At 48.7% G+C, this 18,337-nt stretch overlaps 1 protein-coding gene across 10 annotated transcripts in view; it reads right to left on the bottom strand.

Moving 5' to 3' along the window:
- LOC106829923 (cystathionine beta-synthase-like protein) overlaps positions 1–2,695 on the bottom strand; it is a 37,062-nt gene extending 34,367 nt beyond the window's left edge. For 5 of the 10 annotated variants that reach the window (XM_070488960.1, XM_070488958.1, XM_070488954.1 and 2 more), the window contains exon 1: positions 2,491–2,620. The gene's annotated coding sequence lies outside the window, so the exon portion shown is untranslated. Of the gene's footprint in view, positions 1–237; positions 449–2,490 lie in introns of those variants that run through there. The other 5 variants (XM_070488951.1, XM_070488950.1, XM_070488956.1 and 2 more) reach the window with 5 other exon arrangements.
- Between the last annotated feature and the right edge of the window lie 15,642 nt (positions 2,696–18,337).

The raw sequence follows: 18,337 nt of genomic DNA, 5'->3' as shown, positions 1-18,337 counted from the left end.
GGGTGGGGGGTCACTGTCGAATGGGTACAGTCTTTGTTAGAGATGATAGAAAGTTTTGGCTACAGATAATGCTGACGGCTGCACACTGTGAGTGTACTTAACCCTACTTACATATGGTTAGCATGATAAATTGTGCGTTACGCCTATTTTATCGCAATTTTTAAAAATCATGTGGAACCTTAAAATAGATGAGACAGGAAACAAATCAAAACAAGGAAAGAAAAGGCGGGCCCATACTCAACGGTGAGGCTGCAGCCCTGCCACTCCGGACCGGCCGCTCTTCTTCGGAAAGACCCTGTGCTGCCTCCTCTGACCCCACCCTGGAAGGAAGGCCAGGCGACCGCTAAACGCAGCCACCACTCTCGGACCGAGGACTGCAATTCACCCCAGTTCAGACTCGGGAAGGAGACGTGACAACCGAATGTAATGAGGCGCCCTGGATGGAATCCTGGAGCAGAAAGAGGATAAAGGAAACTGAGGAAATCTGAGCAAGGATGGACTTCAGTTAACAGTAGCGAGCAGTAATTGTAGCAGAGGTGGCACATTCATATAAGACGTTAAAACTCGGGGCAACTGTGTGTGAGGGGCAAGGATGTGGGAATCCTCTGTGCTACCTTCTCAATTTTTCTGTAAATCTAAAAACTCTCTAAAAGACAAAAAAATAAAGACTCTAGAGCCCTGTGAGCTTGGAGGAGCTCCTGCTGGGGGAGGTGGCTCAGGGTGTTCTCCAAGGGCAGCGCCGATGCCGACCCTGGAAGCAGGAGGGACCCCAGCCCCAGCTTTGTACCTCCTCTGCTCCCCAGGACACTTCGGAGGCACTTTTGCTGTGAAAAGGTCGAGAGGCCCAGGCGGATGGAGGCGGCCCCAGCTGGTTCCCCTTCTTCCAGCGCGGGTGACCAGATGCAGACCAGCGCCCACAGATGACCACAGATGCCCAGGCCAGAGCCTGTCCACAGGGAGGCAGTGACCTCCCTACCCTTTGCCATTTGCACCCCTTCCAAATTCACCAGGCTCTCCGGGCGAATCTAGCCTCCCAGCCTTTCTGCCCCACAGACAGCCTTTCTGTCCTAGAGCGGGGATTCTTTCTGGTCTGGGATCACGCTCTTCTTTTTCAGAGGTTCGGGTCCCCCTGAAGCCATGCAAGGATGTCCCGCGGCCTTCTCCTCCGCCCTTTTAAAGGGCTCCACCCTAAGCGGAACAGCGACTTCTCTCCGGGTGCGCCCGGGTGGCCCGCAGGGAGGGGCTTCTCCCATCCGGCAAAGCCCCCTCGTCTTACGCCTCCCTCCCCATCCGAGGCCTGCAACCCCCACCCCAACCCCCGCCAGAATCCCGCGTAGCCGGGCCCAGTAGACGCGGCACCCGCGCGCCTTCTTTTTGGCTACTTGCCTCGCCGGGCTCAACCTCCGGCAAGGTAAGGGGCAGCTGGGAACACAGGTCGCAGCCGACCCAGTCTCGCAAGAACACAAAGGCACTCGGTGGGACGCTCGCACGGCGACCCGGTTGCGAACCCGGGGGCTCCGGCCCGCCGGGCCGGGCTCGGCTCTCCCGGGCCACAGCTCCTGGCGGGCGGACGCACGTGCGTCCCGGGAAGGTGGCCTCACCTGGCGCCGCCCGGCTGGCTCCGGCCGCGCCTTCAACCGCAAGAGCCTGCCGGGGTCATGACGCCGCCAAGGGCACGCTGCCCCCTGCACGCGCGCACCCGCCCGCCGAGAGGGTTAGGTTAGGGCCGGAGGTGCGGACGGTAGCACTCCTCTTACAAGGTGGGAGGTTTTCGGAGGCAGATCGAGACCCTGCAGTCGATCTGGACACCGCTGGGGTCACCCGGCTTCGGGAGGGGCACTTTGGGTCACCCCCAGGTGATCCTGGGGAGGCTGAAACTTTTGCGCTCCCGCCACTCCCCCACAGCCCCCTCAAGCTCCCCAGCTCAGCCTCGCCTCGCCTCGCCCAGGGTTCAGAGATGTGGGGGATCGCAGGGCACCTTCCCTTCACCCCCTGAGAACGTACCCGGGACAGGGCCCCGGGTGCCCTGCGCCCCTTTTCCCCACGGCCACCCACCTCGCGTGCCGCTCGCCCAACTCCGTCAATGTTTACCCTCACCCCATTCAAGAGGCGGGAAAGAGCAATTAGCGAAACGGCCACTTCCCATCCAAAATGCAGCGAAAATTCAAAGATTGGCGCATCTCCCAAAGAATTCCCTCCCCGGGTCCCAGCTGGACGCTCCCGCTCGCAGCGCTCCAGGACCGCTCCGCAGCCGCGGGGGTTGAGTGGGGGCCGGGGCCACGTGGGCGCTGAACCTCCGGCTTCAGGACCATCTGGATGCGCTGGAGGGGGAGGGTCCGGGGCGCGGGGGGCGCCGGCTCAGCTCCGCGGCGTCCACAGGCAGATGATGCAACTCCGGGGGAGGAGTGGGGCGACCCGGGAACCCACGGCCGGACCCCAGCCCGACTCCTCCGCCCAGGATGGCGTGGGTCTCGGACCAGGGGTGCTCACCTGGACAGACACGCTGGAAAGGGGCGGGCCTGGCGCGTCCGGGCGCGGGGAGCTGAACCCTCAACAGTTGCGGGCAGAGAAAAGACCCCCGGACCCGCCGGCCTGGCGGGGACCCAGCGGCCGAGACAGGGCGGAAGGCGATTGGCCGAAATACGGGGGCGGAGGGTCGGCGCCGGCCAATCCCGGGATGCTGAGCGCCCTGCCCGCCGCCGCTCTCGTCCCGCCCCCGAGCTGCCCCACCCCCGCCTGCCGCGCCCCTCTGCCCAGCTGCCGGCCGCCCCGCCCCCCAGCCCATAACAACCCCTGGACCCCGCCCGGGTTACTTTGGAACCCTGCCCGCCCCCAGATCCCCAGTCTGCCCCCGGGACCCCGCCTCCACCCCACCCCCACGGCCCCGCCCCCATGCCCCACTCTCCATTGACGCAACCAGGGGCCCCCACCCCCTCTTCTCTCCCCCAACCTTCCGGACCCCTGACGGCCTCTTCTCCCGACCCGGACCCATGCTTCCCCTCTCCGCTCCCCCGGGACCCTGGCCCTATCAACACTACCGCCCGCCCCCGCACCCCGCCGGACCCGCGAAGTCCTGGCCTGGTGCCACCGCTCTGTACCCGGCGTCCTGAGGGTTACGTGCTCTCTCTGCGGAGCGTAATGAATATTTATTGATGAGGTTTTTTTTCTTTTTGAGGAAGATTAGCCCTGAGCTAACATCTGCTGCCAATCCTCCTCTTTTTGCTGATGAAGACTGGCCCTGAGCTAACATCCGTACTCATCTTCCTCTGCTTTATAAGTGGGACGCCTGCCACAGCATGGCTTGCCAAGCGATGCCACGTCCCCACGTGGGATCTGAACTGGCAAACCGGGCCACCGAAGCTGAATGTATGCAATTAACTGCTGGGCCACCTGCCTGCCCCTTACTGATGAGTTTTAAAGCGTGTGGCCTCGGGAGAAGGACCGGTAGGACAGGAAGGACCGGCCCGGCAGCGGCTTAGCACAACTCACTTCAGGCCCTGGGCTTGCAGGTGCCCGGAATACTCAGTGCCTCGCCATCCCAGCTCCCTGTCTGCTGGCCCGGTGACCGCTGCCGCGGGGCAGGGAAGGGCCTGAGCCCGAAGTCCAGAGCCGCCTAGAACAGAGATGTCACGCAGGCTCTCCCCATCAACCGGACCCCAGGGGCTGCGGGAGGACGGTGCCCGAGGCCCTGGGAGGGCCGGAGCTCACAGTATTCCAAACCCACGTGCTCTCGACTTGTAAGGAGCCCACATCTCGAGGTGACTGCGGCGGAAGGGAGGACCCCTGACCCCTGAGTTTCTCGGGCACCTGGAGTGACTGGCAGTGGAGGGAGGTGTCGCCAGGCCGGGCACAGGGAGGCGCAGAGGTATTTACCAAGCACCTTGTGCTTCCGCTTCATCCCCAATTACTTAGCAAGCCCCCGCCACGGGCCCGCCTTTGTACCAGCCCTGAAACAGCGGGAATCCAGACAAACCGGGCCCCACCGCTGCGCTGTTCCCATTCCGGCCGACAGGCTCAACCACACTGTCATTTTATAATAAAATTTCCACGAATGAGAACTGATGTGAGGAGCGACCAAGCCGGCAACGTGGGAAGAGACGGGAATGGGAGCCAGTCTTAGATGAGGCGGTGAGAAGTCCTCTGGACAGGCACTGGTGCGGCCTGAGGAGCCACGTCTTGCTCTGGGGGAGGAAAGCTGCAGCCATGAGAAGTGCGGGGGCAGGAACAAGCTCAGGGGGCTAGAGGAAGGTGGGAAGGTGACGTGGTTAAAGTTGGGGGGGGTCAGGGCGGGGCAGGGGAGGCTCCTGAGGGCCTGCAGGCCAGGGGCATCTGGGCTTTAGCCTCGGGGAGGGGACACTCTTGGAGGGTTTCCTGCTGCGGAGGTTTTGATTATGCTCTGAATTATTTTATCTTGGCATCACTTCAGACTGTGTCACAAAAGTGGCAAGAATAGTGTAAGGATTCCCAGATTCTCAAATGTTAGACTTTTACCAGCCCCTGGAAACTGTGAGTGGGACCTTATTTGCAAATAGGGTCTTGGAGGATATAATCAACTGAAGATGAGGTCACACTGGGTAAGGGACGGGAGTGCTAAACCCAGTATGACTGGTGTCTTCATAAAAACAGAAATGGACGCGGGCCCACGGAGAGGAGGAGGCCATGTGAAGACAGAGGCAAAGATGGAGTCCGTGGCCAAGGCAAGTGCTGCCAGCACCACCAGGAGCTGGAGGGGCAGAAAGACCCTCCCTGGAGCCTTCGGAAGGAGCAAGGTCCTGCTGACACCGCCAGAAGCGAGAGACAGCAAATTTACGTGTTTTAAGCCATCCGTGTTTGTGGTAGTTTGTTATGGCAGCCCAAGGACCAAAAAAAGAAAAATTAAAAAAGATTTTTGACATGATTTCTGACTGTCAGACAAGTGGCAAGAAGAGTACAAAGAATTCCCAGATGCGCTACAACCAGATTTTCCAAATGTTAGATTTTTATTACATTTGCTTTGTACTTCTCTGTCTCTGTCTGTGTCTCTCTCTCTACATATAATATCGATCTAAGTATCCATCATCTATTTATCTGTCATCTATCCATCTGGTTTTTCTGAATGGTTGACAGTAAGTTGCAGACAGGATGTCTGTTTATCCCTAAAGACTTCAGTGTGTATTTCCTAAAAACAGAGATGTTTTCTGTAACCACAATACAACTGTCAAAATCAAGAAGCTAAAACTGCTTTAAAGAAAATAAAGTCTTAAAAAAATAAACACACAAAAAGGTCAACATTGCTACAAACCTATGATCTAATCAACAGACCTTACTCAGACTTTGCGAATAGTCTCAACAGTGTCCTTTATAGCAAATCCACCCTCGGTGGCACCCTTGGTGTTTCTCTAGTCATTCTTTGTATTAAGACACTCACATTTTTGAAGTGTACAGGGGAGACATTTTTCCTCGTGGTTAGACCCAGGGGATGCGCTTTTGCTGGAAGACCACGGGAAGGATGCTGAGTGTCTGTGACCTGTCGGGCACCCGCTGTGTGTCCCATCTCTGGCAGTGTTAACCTGGGCCACTTAGTTAAGGTGCTGTCTGCCAGCTTTCTCCACTGTTGCTTTTGTTAGTAGTAGCAAAACTTACCGTTTTTACTATTTGCCACTGATAAGTATCTGTAGGGAGATACTTTGAAACTATGTAAATACTCTGTTACTTCGCAAACTCTCACTCTCTAGTTTTAACATCCTGGGATGATTTGTGTCGGAACCACTTTAGACTAAAATGGTTGCCAAGTGGTGATTTTTCTAATTCCATCATTTCTTGTATATTTATTGTTTGGCATTCCACTATAAGGGTTTTTCTTCTCCCTCCATCATTTATCTATTCATTTTTGTATACCAGTGTGGATTCATAGATTTTTTTAAACATATATTTTACCATTGAAAGCACACAACCCAGTGGTTTTTGGTATACAAACAATAATATTTAGTATTCATGGAGTTGTGCAACCATCGTCACAATTTAATTTTAACATTTGTGTCACTCCAAAAAGACACCCTGTACCCATTAGCAGTCACTCCCCATTCCCCCTCCCAACCTCCCAACCATAGGTAAAACATAGCTCCTTGTTTGCATTTCTATCAGTTAGATTCGTGGATTCTGGCTTTATTATGTAGGTTATAATAAATGTCTGTCGTGATGGAGTTTGCTGCCACTGCATCCAAGTTCCCTAAGGGCCAGCGGAAGGGCGTGAAGCTCAGCAAGTGGCAGGTGGTTGCGGCAGATGAGGGAGGTGTGTCTGGGAGACGCAGGACCCGAGGCTGCGTCTTCCCGGTACAGGACAGGACAGCAGGAAATGTTTCTGCACCCACAGGGTAATAAAGCAAACAGGAGAAGAGCTAATGAGAGGAGCAGCCTGCGCCTCTCCCACCCCCAGTTCCAGGTCTCAGAGGTGATGTCTTCAGCCATTTCTTTTTTCATTCCTATGGTATTCATCTCCATAATGCAGACAACATCCTGCATTTCTTTTTCTTGATTGATGAACTTTAGACAATATCTATTTTATACAATAAACATAAATGCTAGTTCTTGTTCCAATAACATTTTTTCATAAAAATCTTTGAAAAATTTTATTGAGGTCACTTATAAATATATATGCACCCAACACAGGAGCACCAAATTTTGTAAAGCAACTATTAACAAAACTAAAAAGAGATATCAACAATACAGTAATAGTAGGGGACCTCAACACCCCACTAACACCAATGCATAGATCATCCAGACTGAAAGTCAAGAAGGAAATTGTAGAATTAAATGAGAAACTAGACCAGATGGACTTAATAGATCTACAGAGAACACTCCATTCAGAAACAGCAGGTTATACTTCTCTCAGGCGCGCATGGAACATTCTCAAGGATAGACCGTATGTTGGGAAACAAAGCAAGCATCAACAAATTTAAGAGGATCGAAATAATATCAAGCATCTCTTCCGACCATAACTCTATGAAACTAGAAATCAATTACAAGAATAAAGCTGGGAAAGGGGCAAAGATGTGGAGATTGAACAACACGCTACCGAACAACCAGTGGATCATTGAAGAAATTAAAGGAGAAATCAAATATTATCTGGAGACAAATGAAAATGAAAACACGCCATACCAACTCATTTGGGATGCAGCAAAAGTGATCCTAGGAGGGAAATTCATCGAAATACAGGCTCACCTCAACAAACAAGAAAAATCTCAAATAAGCAATCTCAAACTATACCTAACAGAATTAGAAAAAGAAGAAAAAACAAAGCCTAAAGTCAGTAGAAGAAGGGAAATAATAAAAATTAGTGCAGAAATAAACAATATTGAAACAAAAAAGACAGTAGAAAGGATCAATGAAACAAAGAGCTGGTTCTCTGAGAAAATAAACAAAATTGACAAACCCTTAGCCAGGCTAACAAAAAAAGACTAAAATAAATAAAATCATAAATGAAAGAGGAGAAGTCACAACAGATACCACAGAAATACAAAAGATTCTAAGAGAATACTATGAAAAACTATATGCCAACAAACTGGACAACCTAGAAGAAATGGATAAATTCTTAGTCTCATACAACCTCCCAAACTGAATCAGGAAGAAAGAGAGAATCTGAATAGACCAATCACAAGTAAAGAGATTGAAATAGTAGTCAAAAACCTCCCCAAAAATAAAAGTCCAGGACCAGACGGCTTCTCTGGAGAATTCTACCAAACATTCAAAGAAGGTTTAATACCTATCCTTCTCAAACTGTTCCAGAAAATTGAGGAAGATGGAGCACGTCCTAACACATTCTACAAGGCCAACATCACCCTGATACCAAAACCAGATAAGGACAACACAAAGAAGGAAAACTACAGGCCAATATCACAGATGAACATAGATGCAAAAATCCTCAATAAAGAATTGGCAAACCGAATATAGCAATATGTTAAAAAATCATACACCATGATCAAGTGGGATTTATACCAGGGACACAGGGATTGGTCAACATCCACAAGTCAATCAACGTGATACACCACATTAACAAAATGAGGAACAAAAACCACATGATCATCTCAATAGACACAGAGAAAGCATTTGACAAGATCCAACAGCCATTTATGATTAAAAAAAAAAAATCACCTCTCAATAAAATGGGTATAGAAGGAAAGTCCCTCAACATAATAAAGGCCATATATGACAAACCCACAGCCAAGATCACACTCAATGGGGAAAAACTGAATGCCATCCCTCTGAGAACAGGAACAAGGCAAGTGTGCCACTCTCCCCACTCTTATTCAACATAGTACTGGACGTTTTGGCCAGAGCAATTAGGCAAGAGAAAGGAATAAAAGGAATCCAAATAGGCAATGAAGAAGTGAAACTCTCGCTATCTGCAGACAACAGGATCTTATATATAGAAAGCCCTAAAAAATACATTGGGAAGCTACTAGAAGTAATCAACAATTACAGCAAAGTTGCAGGGTACAAAATCAACTTACATAAATCAGCTGCATTTCTGTACTCTCATAATGAACTAATAGAAAGAGAACTCAAGAACACAATCCCATTCACAATCACAACAAGAATAATAAAAGATCTTGGAATAAATTTAACCAAGGAAGTGAAAGACCTATACAATGAAAACTACAAGACTTTCCTGAAAGAAACAGATGACAACATAAAAAGATGGAAAGAGAGTCCATGCACATGGATTAGAAGAATAAATATAGTTTAAATGTCCATACTACCCAAAGCAATCTACAGATTGAATGCAATCCCAATCAGAATCCCAATGACACTCTTCACAGAAATAGAACAAAGAATCCTAAAATTCATAGGGGGCAACCAAAGACCCCAAATTGCTAAAGCAATCCTGAGAAAAAAAGAACAAAGCTGGAGGCATCACAATCCCTGACTTCAAAATGTACTACAAAGCCATAGTGATCAAAACAGCATGGTACTGGTACAAAAACAGGCACACAGATCAACGGAACAGAACTGAAAGCCCAGAAATAAAACCACACATCTATGGACAGCTAATCTTCGACAAAGGAGCTGAGAACATACAATGGAGAAAAGACAGTCTCTTCAACAAATGGTGTTGGGAAAACTCGACAGCCATATGCAAAAGAATGAAAGTAGGCCATTCTTTTACACCATTCACAAAAATAAACTCAAAATGGATTAAAGACTTAAAGGTAAGACCTGAAACCATAAGACTTCTAGAAGAAAATATAGGCAGTACACTCTTTGACATCAGTCTTAAAAGGATCTTTTCAGACATGTCTTCTCAGACAAGGGAAACAATAGAAAGAATAAACAAGTGGGACTTCATTAGACTAAAGAGCTTCTTCAAGGCAAGGGAAAACAGGATTGAAACAAAAAAACAACCCACCAACTAGGAACGAAGATTTGCAAGTCACATATCCAACAAAGAGTTAATCTCCATAATATATAAAGAACTCACACAACTCAACAACAACAAAAAATCAAACAACTCGATCACAAAATGGGCAGGGGATATGAACAGACATTTCTCCAAAGAAGATATATAGATGGCCAATAGGCACATGAAAAGATGCTCATCATCACTGATCATCACGGAGATGCAAGTGAGAACTACACTAAGATAACACCTTACACCTGTTAGAATGGCTAAAGTAACCAAAACAAAAAATAAGCAACATCGGAGAGGTTGTGGAGAAAAAGGAACCCTCATACACTGCTGGTGGGAATGCAAACTGGTGCAGCCACTATGGGAAATAGTATGGAGATTTCTCAAAAAATTAAAACTAGAAATATCCATATGACCCAGCCATCCCACTACTGGATATCTACCCAAATAACTTGAAATCAGCAATTCAAAGAGACCCATGCACCCCTACGTTCATTGCAGCGTTATTTACAACAGCCAAGACATGGAAGCAACCTAAGTGCCCATCGGCTGATGACTGGATAAAGAAGATGTGGCATATATATATATATATATATATATATATATATATATATATGGGAATATTACTGACCCATAAAAAAGGATAAAATTGTCCCACTCACAACAACATGGATGGACATTGAGGGTATTATGTTAAGTAAAATAAGACAGACAGAGAAAGACAATCTCTGTATGACTCCACTCATATGTGGAAGATTAACAAACACAAGGACAAAGAGAACAGATTAGTGGTTATCAGGGGGAAGCGGGGTTGGAGGGTGAGCATAACGGGTGAAGCGGTACACCTATAACATGACTGACAGATAATAAGGTACAACTGAAATGTCCCAAGGTTGTAAACTATCATAACCTCAATTAAAAAAAATTATTGAGATCATATTGGTTATACCATTGTGTAAATTTCAGGTGTACATTATGTTTGTTTCAATAACTTTTCATTTGTAACAATTTTACTGATACAATTCACATACCATGCAATTCATCCATTTAAAGTGTACAATTCAATGGCTTTTAGTATATTTAGAGTTGGGGAACCATCTCTAGTCAATTTTAGAACATTCTCATCACTGTGGAAAGAAACCTCACACCCCACACCCCTTAGCCAATGCTTCCACACCCCCAGCTCTGGGCAACACTCATCTTTCTGTCTCCGGATTTGCCTGTTCTGGACTTTTCATATAAATGGGATCATATAATATGTGACCCTTTGTGACTGGCTTCCTTCATGTGGCATCACATTTTAAGGTTCATGCATGTTGTAATACAGAAGAGTACTTCATTTATTTTTATTGTCTAATAAAACACTATCATATGGACATCCCATGGTTTATTTATCCATTCATCAGTCCATGGACATTTATGTTGTTTCGACCTTTTGGCTGATTAATATTACTATGAATGCTCATGTACAAGTTTTTGTGTGGACATACATTTTCATTTTTGGGGGGTATAAACCTAGGAATAGAAATACCTGGGAAGAAACTGCCAAACTTTTCCACAGCAGCTATACCATTTTACATTCCCACTAGGAATGTATGAGGGTTCCAATTTGTCCACACCCTCACGAACACTTGCTATCATTTGCTGGTTTTTGGTTTTGTTTTATGGTTTTTTTGCTGAGGAAGATTAGCCCTGAACTAACATCTGTGCCAATCTTCCTCCATTTTGTATGTGGGTCGCTGCCATAGCATGGCTGACAAGTGGTATAGGTCTGTGCCCAGGATCCAAACCGGCAAACCTGGGCCGCCAAAGCGGAGCCCACCGAACTTAACCACCAGGCCACAGGGCCAGCCCCTATCATTTGTCATTTTGATCATAACCATCCTATTGGGTTTGAACTGGTATCTGACTGTGGTTTTGATTTGCATTTCCCTAATGACAAATGGTGCCGAGTATTTTTCACGTGTTTACTGGTCATTTGACTCCTTTGGAGAAACGTCTATTCAGATCCTTTGCCCACTTTTAAATTAGGTTGTCTTTTTGTTGTTGAGTTGAAAGAGTTCTTCATATATTCTGGATACTGGACCCTTGTCAGATATATGATTTGCGAATATTTTCTCCCATTCTGTGGGTGTCTTTTCACCTTCTTGATAGTGTCTTTTGATGCACCAAGTTTTCAGTTTTGATGAACTCTAACTTATCTTTTTTTTTTTCTTTTGTTGCTTGTGCTTTTGGTATCATATCTAAGGAGCCAGTGCCAAATTCAAGGTCATCGACATTTACCCCCATGTCGTCTTCAATGAGTTTTATGGTTTTAATTCTTTTTAATTCTTATATTTAGGTTTTTGATCCATCTTGATTTGACTTTTTGTACCTGGTGTGAGGTAAGAACCCAACATCAGTCTTTTGCACGTGAGTGTCCAGCTGCCTCAGCACTATTTGTTGAAGAGACTATTCTCTCCCCATTGACTAGTCTTGGCACCCTTGTCAAAAATCAATTGACCAGGGGCTGGCCCCGTGGCCGAGTGGTTAAGTTCGCACGCTCTGCTGCAGGCGGCCCAGCATTTCGTTGGTTCGAATCCTGGGCGCGGACATGACACTGCTCATCAAACCACGCTGAGGCAGCGTCCCACATGGCACAACTAGAAGGACCCACAACGAAGAATATACAACTATGTACTGGGGGGCTTTGGGGAGAAAAAGGAAAAAATAAAATCTTAAAAAAAAAAAAATCAATTGACCATACATGTGCCCATAGGGTTTCTTTCTAGATCCTCAATTCTCTTCCATTGGTCTGTATGTCTATCCTTATGCCAGAACCACACTGTTTTTATTATTACAAGTTTGTACTAACTTTTGAAATCAGGAAGTGCAAGTCTCCCAACTTTGTTCTTCTTTTTCAAGATTGTCTTGGCTATTTGGGGTCCCTTGCCATTTCTTAAAAATGTTAGGATCAGCTTTTTCATTTCTGCAAAAATGCCGTGAGGATTATGATGGGGTTTGCATTGAATCTGTCAATCGTCTTGGGGGAGTACTGCCATCTTAACAATATTAAAGCTTCCCATCTGTCAACACGGGCTGTCTTTCCATCTATTTAAGTCTTCTTTAATTTCTTTCATCAATGTTTTGTAATTTTCAGTGTACAGGTCTTGCACTTCCTTGGTTACATTTATTCCTAAGTATTTTATTCTTTTTGATCTGGGCAGTAAGTCTGCCGGCCATGAACATGGGATATCTGTTTACTTAGGTCTACTTTGACCTCTTCCAACAATGTTTTGTCATTTTCAGAGTATAAGTTTTGGACTCAGTAACTTTTTACACTATCTGTCAACTCTTCACGTTGTCAAACAAGCCTGTGAGGGTTCCTACTGACTCCTCTGCTTGTCCTTCTTCCCACCACGCATATCTGACCCTCGGTTACTAGCACTATTGCTACTAGTAACAACTAACCATACTGAGCACTCACCATGCATGTGCCTGGAATGACGAACTCTACCTTTACCAACTAATGGAATCCTTCCAACAATCGTAGGAGGTGGGTACAATGAGGCTTGGAGAGGTCGAGGGACTGGCCCAATGTCCACAGCTAAGCCAGGATTAGGACCCAGATTCTGACTCCTGCGTCTCTGCTTTCCCGGCTGAACTTCATGCCTTTTCTGCAATGACAATCAACGCAACCTTGGGATATGTCAGGTTGAACCACATGAAATTGCTGGTGTTGGATCTTTTGTGACCTATAAAAAGCAATTTCATGTGATTCAACATGTTAAAAAAAAAAAAGACGTGGGATTTGAAGCAGGTGCCTGGATGTTTGTGCACCGGGTGTGGGTGGGGATTTTCTGAGCTAAGGCCCTGCTGTGTAGGGTTTGACGGTGCTCCCGGAAGAAGCCCCAGCTGTGAGTGAGCCGGCACCCCTGGACATGCCTGGCATCTTCTGAGCAGAAGACTGCAGTTCTGTCCTGAGATGGAGGCTCCATTTTGGGGGCTTGAGCTCTTTTGCTCACTTTAACAGCAAGTCCCAAGGGGGATGAAGGGTTGGTCCCCTTCCTAGGAGCCATACCACTCCGTCTGCACAAGCCATCAGGCCTGTTGGGTCCCGGGCTGGTCTGATGAGCCCTGGGCAGGGGCCTCTGCTGACAGGCCCTGTGGACTTGTAGGGGCTGCCTTTTCAGCTCTGTCCTACTGCTCCTGGAACAGGTGCATGGGAAGGCCACCACCTGGTTGGCCTCAGGACCGTTTGGTTGAGAAACTCCCATCACATAAGATGCGGTGGGCAGCAGAGGCCTTGAGCTTCACTGTCTCTGAACTTTGAAGAGAAGAAGGTGACTTCAGCTTTGGATGTTCTCTCTCAGGAATTTACGGGGGAGGAGAGTTATATTTTCCCAGTTCTGGCAGTTATGGACAGCTACCCTTGTTTTCACTTGATCTCTCCCACAGCTGCGGGGAGCCTCCCTGGGGCGAGTCTGAGCTCCTGGTCTGAGCTCCCGTGAGGCAGGATGGGGGGCGTGGTCTCAGCGTGGGCTGCCGGGCAGCCGTTGAGCTAATTTCAGCCTGGTTCCCACCTGTTCAGAGCCTTCCTGGGGTGGAAGCCGACTGTCCACCCTGGAACCAGGAGGAGCAGCGGAGCAGGGAGGACAGGCTTGACGAGGGTGGGTGCCCTCCCCAGCCCACTCTGGACCACCACCAGCTTCCGCCCAGGGGGCTGAGAGAACACTGAGGAATGCCGGGGGTGGGAGTCATCCCTTTAAATCCAGCATTGCATTTCCACGAGGAAGCCACATGCACTACGGTCAGGTGACGCTGCCTCCTCTCCTTGCTGCCCCCTCCCTCCTCATGCAGGAGAGGTGTGGAGCATCTGCTCGGTGGATGACGAGGCTCCGACAGCGACTTGTCCATATTTCTCGACTGGAGGACACTCTTCTGTTTAAAAGGTGCAAACGCTGGGGACTTACCCTCTTTTCTCTCTTGTGCTGGGAAGCCCGAGCTGTGTACTGAATGAAGAGCATGCAGATTGTGACCTGCTGAGTGAGGGCACAAGCCCTCCACACGGGGTCAGCAGGTGGCTCCCTCAGCATCTGAGCTTCAGCTTTGGGGAAGTGAAAACCCTGGGGTCGTTTTGATTGAAGGTGCAATTCCGTACACCCACGCAGTGAAAGTAGTCAGATTTCTTACTTACAGATGCCAGTGTGGGGGCGCAAAGAGCTGGGAAAGAGCGTCCTCCGTCCGGGTCCCTAGCGAGCAGGAGGTAGACAGAGGGCAACACCCATTATTGATAAGGTGGGTGGGGCGGAAGTCACTAACATTTCACAGGCTCACCTCTAAGTGGTTATTTTAAAAGGCGCCCTGGGAACGGCAGAGCGGGAGCTTTTGGCGGGCGTCCTAGGCTCAGGTCCTTATCTAACTGTCCCAACTCTGGGTGTGAGCAGGGTTCTCATACCGTGAAATGCTGAGGCAGCAATTCAGAAAAACGAAAGTTCTTTTTCTCGTCACATCTGCCACCACGGGCCATCCTGGTGGCGGGGCATGCTCTGCAGACCTGGGCTGACCCCAGGTCAAACCACGAATGGAGGTGGTACCACAAGTTCTTTGGGCCTTAACACCCAAGTTCACGTTCTCCAGTCAGCTTTCTTAGTAACAAAGCTCATGAAGACAAAGAATTCGACTGAAGTGAAAGCCCATGGAGGTCACCTTGAGTGTCCACTCCCCCTCCCACCTCGGACCTGCCTGCGAATCCTGTTGGCTCATATGCCGGGCACAAGGATCTATAACAGACCCACGGGACAGAAGAGAATCCAGAGCGGACGCGTGGGCTCTGATTCCCCACAAAGGCACCCCCAGTTCAGCGAGGAAAAGCCATGGTCTTTATAGTATATGGTGCTGGAGCAACTGGACACCTGCGGAGAAAAAGAACCAACCTCACATCACACACACAACACGATTGGAGAGAAATCACAGACATGAATGTGAAAGGTGGTCACCAAAGCTCATGGCAAAGACGGAACACGAGCAGGAACCTGGGGAGGTGACGATGCTTCCACACGAGCCAGGGAGCACTGTCCATAAAAGGAAGATTGAGGGGCTGGCCCCGTGGCCGAGTGGTTAAGTTCGCGCACTCCGCTGCAGGCGGCCCAGTGTTTCGTTAGTTCGAATCCTGGGCGCGGACATGGCACTGCTCATCAGACCACGCTGAGGCAGCATCCCACATGCCACAACTAGAAGGACCCACAATGAAGAACACACAACTGTGTACCGGGGGGCTTTGGGGAGAAAAAGGAAAAAATAAAATCTTTAAAAAAAAAAAAAGGAAGATTGATGGGTTGGACTAGATTCAGTTTAAGGACACGTGTTCATCAGAATACACCTGGAGAGGGGGAAAAGGCAAGCCATGGGCTGGGGGACATACATGCAACACACATCGGCCCAGGCCTCATCTCCAGACCATGTAAAGAACTCCTAGAAATAAATAAGAAAAAGACAAATGACTCAATTTTTTTAAAAAGTGGGCAAAGATTTCAACAGGTGCTTCACAAAGAGAAATGCCAATGGCCAAGAGCATGAGAAGGCACCCCACGTCATGAGCTCACGATGGACATGCAAATGGAAACCACAGTGACTGCCACTGCACCTCCACCAGAAGGGCTAAAAGAAACAAAACAAAACTGGAACAGCGAGCCCAGACTCCACGGCCTCGCCCACCCGCTCAGGATCCACGCTGCCTTCCCCGCAGGCCTGGACCATGGCAACAGCTTCCCCCTTGGTCTCCCTTCTTCCCCTGGGACCCATCTTTGGAGTATTCTCCACGCTGCAGTGAGACACTGCTGTGAAAGCATCAAACCCTTCCCTCGACTCAGAACAGACCTCCAGGTCCTTTGCAAGCCGAGAGGCCCGTACAACGTCTCCTTGACTCTCTCTTTCTGGGGAAGGGCGCCTTGAACACTCTGTGGGAGACACTGCTGCCTGCCCAGTGTCCCAGGACTGCTCCGTCAGGCATCCCTCTGGCCGCGGTCATAGGCAGCTATGTGACTTGCTTTGACTGATGGGGCATGGAAGGAAGTTCCTGCGTCATTCTGATTAGAGCCCTGAAGAGCCAGCAGGCTGGCAACGCTCCATCCAGATGGGGCCGCCCCCCAGCTGGCCCTGAGTGATGACAGCAAAGGGGGTTGCAGCAGCCCTCAATGGACATGTCCGGGGAGGGCGAGAAGAGCTGCCCATAGGTCAGGGTTGTTTCCACAGCACAGCCTGGTGCCAGCCTATTTTGATCCACAAGGCTAACCTCATTCTCGCCTCGGGGAATTTACCCCACCATTCCCTCTGCCTGGAAGTGCCCCCCGCCCCATTCTCCTCCTGTTCTTCCAGCTGGTCAGTGGTGACAGCACCGTGTATTAACTACTCTGTTCCTTCCTTACCACACTGATACACCGCAAGTTTCAAGTGAGTTATGTCCAACATTTTCACTGTTGCAAACAAGCTAAGCAAGAGCAGGACAGATAATACGCAGATTCCATTTATACAAAATTCAAAAATAGGGAAAACTGTGATGTTTAATGAAGCTTATGCAGATCGTAAGATAATAAAATCAACGCGATGACGCACATGTTGAGAGCTGGTCCCTCTGGGAGAGGAAGAGTTTGAGGCCGTGACAGCTGATCTGGTGCTGGCAGTGTGCTGCTTCTCGACCCAGGTGGTTCATGCGAGGATGTTCACTGTCTCATTGTTCCTTAATCCAGACTTACATGTTCAATACTTTGCTGTATGCATCCTGCGTCTCATTAAAAATATGACAAACATGGAGCCAGCTAAGAAATACAACATAAGCATGATTGGAAATCTCCTACCAAAACAAACAGAACAAATTAAGTATTTGATATCATTCATCCTCAAATTCCTAGAATAAACGCCACTCAATTGTGGCAAATTTACTTTAATATGCTGCTAGATTGTTTGCCAACATCACACTGAGGGTTTCTGCATCCATATCCAGAACTCAGACACCCCCGTAGTTTTTTGTGTGTCCCACTTTTGTGAGGTTTTCTCAGTATCACACTCACTTCATGTAGAGGATTTAGAAGCTGTTCATTCTCTGATTGGAAAAATAAGCAGCACCGATTTGGGTCAATGAGCCCTAAAATGCTGGCTGTTTTGGGGGAAGAGGGCCCTTCCTCAGGCCTGGCCTGCACCTGCGTCTGCATTTAAGGCCCCATAAGGCCCAGAGGGGCTGCAGCCACTTGCTATTCACCCGAGGTGATACAAACCCCATGCGGGGCGGAGCCCAGAGCCGACTGAGAAACAAGGCTGGAGCCAGATACAGTCAGACGTCCTCACACCTCTGGGCACTTGTAATTACACAGCCAGTACGGCCTGTATTGTCATCGCTCAAACTAGTTCTCCGTGCTGTCGCTGACTAGCGCTGGGACAGCCTGGTCAATTTACTTAATATTTCCAAAGCTCTTTCCTCCTGTTTCTCCCAAGGTTACCTGGATTAAGTGGGATTAACGAGGTCCCTTTTCTTCCTGCTTTGTTCCATGTCCCCTATGACTCCCTTGCCTGAGTTTGGATAGGCAAGGAAGGGAATCTGTTTTGCCTTCCAAAGCCTTCAGGTTCTCATCCCCAGGCCCCAGACAGGCCCCATCCACGTCCTAAGCTGCCGGTGTGGCCCTGAGCGAGCTCTCACCACAGCTGTCTGAACTGCCTGTTCTACTGAACATCCATTTCTCAAAGCTGGAGTCCTTGCTTGGTTTTGCCCTGGAATGCCAGCTGGAAATTCTAAGTGCTAACTAGGCATTTATTCCACTTTGCTCACTTTTGGCATGCACATATGTGCCGTAACCCCGATCGTGCTGGCCAAGCCTGTGGCTGCCAAACCTTGGACCCAAAGAAATACAAAAATAATACGAAAACGGGAGTTGTTCACAGAGCTGAGCTTAATCAGGGGTTGTCCTTTTCTGAGATTGT

Source organism: Equus asinus, chromosome 18 (genome assembly GCF_041296235.1).
Source record: "Equus asinus isolate D_3611 breed Donkey chromosome 18, EquAss-T2T_v2, whole genome shotgun sequence".
Lineage (NCBI taxonomy): Eukaryota > Metazoa > Chordata > Mammalia > Perissodactyla > Equidae > Equus > Equus asinus.
Note: the sequence above shows the minus strand (reverse complement) of the source record. Positions and strands in the feature narration are given on the sequence as shown.